The sequence below is a fragment of the Mastigoproctus giganteus genome, chromosome 2 (genome assembly GCF_048544385.1).
Source record: "Mastigoproctus giganteus isolate SK-2022 chromosome 2, ASM4854438v1, whole genome shotgun sequence".
NCBI classification, from domain to species: Eukaryota; Metazoa; Arthropoda; class Arachnida; order Uropygi; family Thelyphonidae; genus Mastigoproctus; species Mastigoproctus giganteus.
In genome coordinates, this window is record NC_143576.1 from 222,581,492 (window position 1) to 222,590,188 (window position 8,697).

The window sequence follows — 8,697 nt, forward strand, 5'->3', positions numbered from 1 at the left end:
TGCTTATCCACTGGGCTACTGTGAATGTGGCTGATATAGGTATAAATGTGTGAGCGTCGAGACACCTGTATTCTGCAATGATTTGTAGAGCCCTCCTTCACAGAGCCGGGCGCAAATCGTTTATTTCTTCTGGTTCTACATACCTGAATCAAAAAGTTTTTTTTATTTTTTTATTTCCAATGTTGATACTATTGGAAATAAATACTGTGTTAGTCTTTTTTGCCAGTGAGGAGCTGAAATTAATGATTTTTATTTTGACAGTTAAATATATTTCCACCCATAGCTGTGTGTTGTGGCGCCATCTATCGGTCCTTTCTGCAAGCTGAAAAAACATTTTTTTTCCCTTCTTATTCTAGAATGTAAAGTCTTTTTTTATTTCCTGTGCTGATACTATTTATGTCTCCCAATATTTTAGACACTTTGCCTTTGAAAACCTGAAAAGTAAAGATTTTTTTTTTGTGTTCTGTACTGTTTTTGATTTGAACATTTATTTTACCAATGTTGTGAATAGTGGTTCCATCTATCAGTCCAATCTTCAACTTGAATTTTACTCTATATTTGAAATGTAATGCTTCTTACATTTCTAAAGTAACTTCCCAAAGTTTAAAATTTTAAGGCTATTGATTAATGGAAAAAAATAAAGTTATTTTTCTAGAAGCTAAGAAAATGACACAATATTTTACAAATAGAATATTTTTTTTATTGATAAGATTTTACAGAGCTAGCTACAAATCAGTTTAAAATGTTAAGACAGTATAAAAAATTAACACAATCACTTACATATGAAACAACCACGCGGTTATCTCATCAAAAATGCCCATTTGCTCTCTAATATTACCTTTTTTGGTAATCATCCCGCGAAATTATCTGTATCCAGTGATCATTGCAACATTAAACATCTTTAAGCACCTCTGTTGACGTGAGAACCAGGGATTCTTCCTGTCCTTCCACCCACATTAGTCCATTTTGAATAACAGATGCTCATGATTATCGCAATCCTCAGCCCTCTATCCGCTGTTGTGCTTTTTCCAGAGCTAGCATGGCTTCGCCATACCCCCATAGATTGCAGCGAGGCACATGCCAGTGAGTTAGGGCGAGAAGTTTCGCTATCCACATACACCCACACCTTCTCCCTCTAAATGGGATTCTCTTCTCTTCTTTTATTTTATTAAACACTGTGGGTTCCACATGGGTAGTTCTGTAATTTATCCTAAATACCCAAAGATACTGTATTAGTAATTAATTAGATTTTCCTGATAATCGGGAGATGCAAAAATTCTCGGTCTAACAACGTCATAGGGGCGAGTGCCTGAAGTAAATACTAGGCCGTGAATGCTCATTTCCAGACACTTGTTCATCCTTCTCTCGCTCGGTATTAAGGATTGAGCATCGTAGGGAGGTTTGAAAAGTGCATGGTGGATATATGGCCTTTCTTCTACCGTCGCAATAGCCACCTCTTTAAAAAGCAGTACCTTATTCTTGCCATACACCTGCTGAATATCGACTACAACAGTGGATGACGTGAATTTCGTCTGCAACAAAGGCAATCTAACGATATATGGAGTCCTTTTTATACAAGACATCTATTGAAGATATAGACCTGATTTGTGTCACCTTCTTCGAATCTAGAACAGCCAAAAACAACCCCTAGTCTCTAAATTAGGCGACATCGATACGTACTAAAAGTTTATGGTTTCAACACCAATGGTCCTAATTAAAAATTAATACTGTGAAACGTGAATTTTAGAAAAGATTGGTAAAGATTATGTAATTTTTTGTGGGAAAAAAGAGTACATTGAAACGTTTGTTTGTCACTTCAGCTAAAACCTAAAAGTGACTTGATACCCAATGAAGAAAAACTATGTTTCATGGGACTAAGTTGGTACAAATGTTTTCTCAGAGCAGCCGTACCTGCACTGAGAGTTCCTACTGCTCGCCCTGGTTGAGGGAAGACAGGCACGCCCCAAACTAGCAAGGAAGCTTCCCTATTTATTCAGTTACGTGTCGCCTTGATCTCTTTCAAGAGAAGCACTGGCTTCGATTCCCAGTTTCATATCGATGTCGGTAAAAGTCATACAATTTTCCTGGAGAGAGAGAGAAGGGAGTTTCTCACATTTCCTCTTTGATTTTAGTTAAAAACTACAACTACAAAAAATACTATTTTCTTACGACATTGAATAAACACGTCTACACAAAAGCACTGATATCTTTTTCTTTCATTAAAGGTTTTCGGAAAGTCTGAAACAAATTAATGTACTTTTGGCTGTCCAAGAATTGTTTTAAGTGTAACTTGTTGGGTTTAGTAAGACGTGAATGGGTCACTCTCTCTCTCTCTCTCAAGCTTAATCCCAAGAAGCAAGTAAGGTTGTTCTTCTTCATTGAGTATAAACTGCCTCAATATACATGAGGAATTATTAAAATACAAAGTATGATTTGGGATAACTTGCTTTATTTCAAGCTTTCTTGTACACTTGTCAGTTCCCCAACCAAGGACCATTGTACATCAATCCCTTTATTATAAAAGAACTGACATTACAAACTACTGAGATTTTAAATATTTTGTAGAGTGGCACTCGTATCTATCGTCGTGCATTCTCAGATATTCGCAAACAAAAAATTGAAAGTACTTTTGGTTAACTAAGAATCATTTTATGAGCAATTTGGTTTTTAGTAAGACAAAGTGAACGTGTTGCTCTCGCTCTTGCACTTCGAAAACACTTGTACCAACTTAGTCCCATGAAACATGTAGTTTTTCTTCGTTGGGTATCAAGGCAATTTTAGCTGAGCAGCAAACGAACGTTTCAATGTAACCTTTTATTTCCCATAATAAAACTACATAATCTTTTCTTAAACCTTTGAAGTGAATGTATCTTTGAAGGATCCTCAACTGAATGTACCTCTATCAGCATGCATTCTCAGATATTCGCAAACAAAAATGAAAGTACTTTTGATTACTGTAGAATCATTTCATGTGCAACTTGTTGGTTTTTAGTAAGACAATGCTAACGTATTGCTCTCTCTCTCTCTTGCACTTTCAAAAACACTTGTACCAACTTAGTCCCATGAAACATATAGTTTTCTTCTTTGGGCATCATGTCACTTTTAGGTTTTAGCTGAAGTGACAAACAAAAGTTTCAATGTAACCTTTTGTTTCCAAGAATAAAAAATTACATAATCTTAACCAATCTTTTCTAAAATTCACCATGTTTCACAGTATTAATCTTTAATTAGGACCATTGGTGTTGAAACCATAAGCTTTTTTAGTACATATCGATGTCGCCTAATTTAGAGAAGGGGTTGTTTTTGGCTGTTCTAGATTCGGAGAAGGTGACACAAATCAGGTCTATATCTTCAAGAGATGTCTTGTATAAAAAGGACTCCATATATCATTAGATTGCCTTGGTTGCAGACAAAAATCACGTCATCCACTATTGTAGTCGATATTCAGCAGGTGTATGGCAAAAATAAGGTACAGTAATACCCCAATTTACGCTACCCCGACTTACGCAAACTCGGAGTTACGCGGTTCTTGATTTTTTCGTTTGGTGTATATCTAAAATTAGCTTACCATTGATTTGGAAGTCAAATCATAAAGCTTGGGTGACAGCTTCCGTTTTTGAGGACTGGTTTGGTCACCACTTCATACCCGAAGTCGAACGTTATTGCAAGTCTAAACAGATTCCATTTAAAGTGATGATTCTTATTGAAAATGCACCCGGTCATCCTCCTGCCACTCTAATTAATTTCGACCCATGTGTGAAAGTTGTTTTTGCCTCCAAACACGAGCTTGCTTCAACCGATGGACCAGGGAGTCGTCAAAACATTCAAGGCTTACTACACGAGGCGTTCGTTTGCGTCTGAATGAAGCTATGAGACAAAATAGTGAGATATCTGTTAAAGACTTTTGGAAACAATTCAATGTTTTAGATGCCGTAAGAATCATGGGATGAAATTCACAAAACATTGAATGGCGTCTGGAAGAAACTTTGTCCATTTTTTTTTTCAAAAACGATATGAAAATGCCAGAAACTGATCATGTCGCTCATGTGATAGAAGTTGTTAATCTTGCCAGGCAATTACGGTAGATTTGGAAGTCAATGGTGATGATGTCAACGAGCTGTTGGATTCACAGTCAGGAGCTGACAATGAATGAGCTCATAGAGATGCGTGAGCAAAACGTCACTGAAGTATCCAACACTTCAGACCCAGTTCCACCAGAAAAGCACATGACAATTGCAAGTTTGACAGAAGGTCTCAGCTCAATTGAAAAGGGCTTAGAAATTTTAGAGCACATAGACTCCAACGAAGAATGCATTATAGCTACAAAGCAAGGAATAAAAAAATTATTAGCTTGCTACGAAGAAATTCTGCGTGAATAAAAGGCACTGTGTTGTCAGACGAATGTTAGATTTTATGAAGCCATCGACATCGAAATAACTTTTTTACGTAACTCATTTATTTTTTTAATACATATTTTGTATTATTATGTATAAATAACTGCAATTTTATTAAATATTTTTCTTCTAAACTAGTGTTTTTGTTAGTCCTTGGTCCCAATTAAACAAAATTTATATGTATTTATATGCAAAGTTGTACCCCGACTTAAGCAATTTTCGTCGGACCCACCAATTGTGTAACTTCGGGGTATTACTATATTGCTTTTTAAAGAGGTGGCTATTGCGACGGTAGAAGAAAGACCATGTATCCGCCATGCACTTTTCAAACCTCCCTACAATGCTCAATCCTTACTACCGAGCAAGAGAAGGATGAACACATTTCTGGAAACGAGCATTCGTGGCCTAGTGTCTACTTAGGGCACTCACCCCTATGACGATGTTGTGGCTTTCTTCAAAAGAAGCATCTCTGGAAGAACAACATTCTCAAACGGGCGAGACAAATGCCGATTTTTTTTTTTTTCAGATCAATTATACATAGATGTTTACAATCTAGAGGCAATTGGCTGTAGAAAGAGATTAGAATTGCCTCTGCCTCCTATGAATTGTATCCATAATCATAGGGAGCCTCGCTGTGGTTATGTACAGGCCTCACAATTCGCCAGATGGTTATGGACAGAATTGGCAGATGTGTACCTTTTACATGCTCATTTGTTATTATTATTTTTTTGTTAGTTGTTGGCGCATCGGTTTCTGTGGCCATATTGCATCTCCCAAGGTTTTTGCATTTTCTACTCTGATCCAAGCCCGAGGCAGGATTCAAACCCACGACCTTTGGGTTGCCAGGCAGGCACTTTACCCACCAGCTAGCCCGGTCGGCATTTATTATAACAAATGTATAAATTTTTTAGATCTCGTTTAGTTAGTATAAGTACCCTTACATATTCATTTGTTATAATAACAAATAGGAGTTTATTCTTTTGAATAATTCCTAACCCATACATATTTTGCAATGTATAATTTGATTCCTATTGCTTGTGTTATTATTATAAGCCATATGGTGCAAGGAAGCCTGAGGCTTATGCTGCACCAGCCAAAGTGCAGTCAACGAGAGAGAGAGAGAGAGAGAGAGAGAGAGAGAGAGAGAGAGAGAGAGAGAGAGAGAGAGAGAGAGAGATCACTAAGAAAGAGAAGAATGATGATATCCAGCTCAGGACCACGAGTGTGTCAAGCCCATACTCACCAGATGTGAGCCCCTGGGGTTTGCTTTTTTGGGATAATAATAATAATAGTCTCTTAACATTATTCTTTTCCTATTTGCAATTTTACTATTTAAAGGAAAAAGGTGCTACAAGTACCTAACTTATTGAGTTTGATATGATAATGGGAAGAAAGTTATCACAAAGCATTAAAGACTGAAAAATAGCACCTGATTTATAGTATTACAAAGGTTATAGATGTATATAATACATATAAATAGGTAGAATCAGAATAAAGCTTTAACTAGAAGTAAATGGAATACAAAAGGATACTTGGGCAGCTGGGTAATTGTGTTTTTGAATAGCTAGCTTAAAGATGGGAGAGAATGTTTTGACAAAACGTTACGACTGGAGTGTTTTTAATCGAGTTTCGCAAATACATATCGATGTTAGAGAATGATGACATTTCACAGAATTAACCTTTTCTTGAGTCCGTAGACACTGTACCATGTGCTGGAGGGGAAAGCGTTTTTTAGAGAGGTATTTTGAGATTAAGAGAACCATGCTATGGGGTTTAAACCTCACTCAGTAAAAACAAAGAAAAAAATTATATGCTGAAAGCCTTGTGGATTAACTCAAGACTTGAAGGAATCCCCAAGGCACTAGGGGGTTATTTTTATTAACATGACCCATATTTGTAGGTATTCATTTGAACAAAGGTGGTGTAAGGATTTTTGCTGGTATTAATTATTAAGGATATCTTAAGAGTTCAGGGAAACTGCTGGTTGTGGAGGGGGGAAAGGATAATTTAGATCTACATTTATCTGATGATATGGGTCAAAGTAATGTTTGAACTCACCTTGTAAATTCTTGTTTGTTGCCGCAATAGTCAATGTCGGTAAGATGTTCTGATGGTGGCAAGGTTTTAAATGAAGGGAAGATATAGCCAGGAAAACAAACCTAAATAACTTCAAGGGGTGTGTCATGGTAGTAAATTATAAAATATTACTTTGCCTTAATTGAGTCTAAAGTAATGTCAATAAATTGGCTACCTTTGAACTGCTAATAACGTTGACATAATAAGACTCAGAGAAAAGTGATGGATGAAAAGTTCCACTTAGGCAGGTATAATGTATTTGTATTTAGGAAAGATAAAAGGGGGTGCAAGAGTCATGCTTATCAAAAAGGAGCCTGAGCACGAAAAGAGCTTTGCTAAGTTCAAAGTTATGCCTGCCAGTGTAGAATCTGTGTGGTGAAAGTTAGTTGGAAGCAAAGGTATGATGACAGTGCATAATCTACAGACCATAAGGTTGTGAAGATGACAAGAATCTCTACATGTAAATGGAATGGGCAAGCAAGCATGAATGTCATTATGGGTGACTTTAATCTGCCCTGACTGATTGGAATAAGTGAGAGGGAAACTCACCATAGGGAAAATTTTTAAATAAACTAGATGAGTATTATTTGTACAACACATTATAGAAGGTACTAGGGGCTAGAATATTGACCTCATCATCACTAATGAATCAGATAAAATCACAGGCCTTAAAGTATAGGAATCATTGTCAGCAAGTGATCATGCAATCGTAAGTTGGAAGATGAAAAGATGTTGCAGTAGTTAATGTAAAGGCATGGGTTTTAACTTCAGAAGAGGGGACTTTGACAGTTTAAGGTGATATATGGCATCTATGAATTGGGAGGATTGGTGAGAGAGAGGGCGAATATAATTAAATTATGCAATGCTTTTAAAGCAAAATTCACATAATCCATGAATGCATACATACCATTAAGAAAATATTGCAACAGGAGGATGCAGAATTGGATGACTTCAGAGCTGGCCAATCAAATAGAGCAGAAAAAGATAGCACAGGATAGTTACACAGTGATGAATAGTACTAAAGTCCACAACAGGTACAAGCTGATCTGTAATAGTACCACAAGTAAGGTTAGGGAGGACAAGGCTGCTTATGAGAAAACATTGGTTAAGTGGGGACAAGGAATTTTTCATGTATGTGAATACAATGGAAAAGAAAGCTAATCATATCTGACTCTTGTGCACTGAATCTGGGAAAGTCTTAGATAACCTAGCTGACGTTGTGGCTGGATTAATTGCATAAGTACTCTGCATCAATCTTTACTGATGAAAGACCCTTCATGCTGAGAAGAGGCTGTGCGAGTGAGGTTGAGCCATAAGAAATTAGTGATTTCGTAATTACAAATGATTGTTTATCGGAAAACTTTTGAGAATAAAGGTAAGCAAGGCTCCCGGAGTTGATGGCATATACTCAGTAGTTTTGAGGGATGCCACCAGTATTAAACCATTGAGGTTAATCATGAAGGTATCTTCGGATGACGGTATCTTCGTGCAAATATATAAAGATAGTTCTAAGAGTGAAGTTGGTAACTAAAGACTGGATAGTCTGACTTCAGTGGTAGAGAAAATCTTAGAGGCAATAATCAAGGGTGAAATCCACAGACATTTAGATAGACATGGCATTCTGGACACACAACATGGCTTTGTTAAGGAAAAATCATGTTTAACTAACTTACTATTTTAACGCAGTTACTCATGGGCTGGATGTAGAGAACAACTTCAACATAGTTTATTTCGATTTTGGCAAAGCATTTGATCCAGTCCCTCATGAGAGGTTACTGTATAAGCTTGAATGGGTTGGGATTACTGGTATAATTCTAAGATGGCTTACTAGGTGGCTGCAGAGCAGAAGGCAGAAGGTTGTGATTAATGGATATTCTTCAGACTGTTGTAAACAGGAATGTGGTCCCACAAGGACTGATTCTTGGACCAATGTTGTCTCTCATTTTCATAAATGACATCAACGAACGGATATAAGGCATGATGTCAAAATTTTCAGACGATGCAGAGATCGGTAGAATTGTTAATGATCAGTGTGCAGCACTCCTTCAATATGACTCAAACAGACTTCAAACATGGTCTGAGAAGTGGCAGATATGTTTTAATGCAGATAAATGCAAGGTCTTGGGGAAAAAGAACCTCCAAATAAATTATACACTTGGTGGGGGTTGAATTAAAAACTGTGGAGGAGGAAAGAGATCTAGGAATTACGATATGGGCAGATATGAAG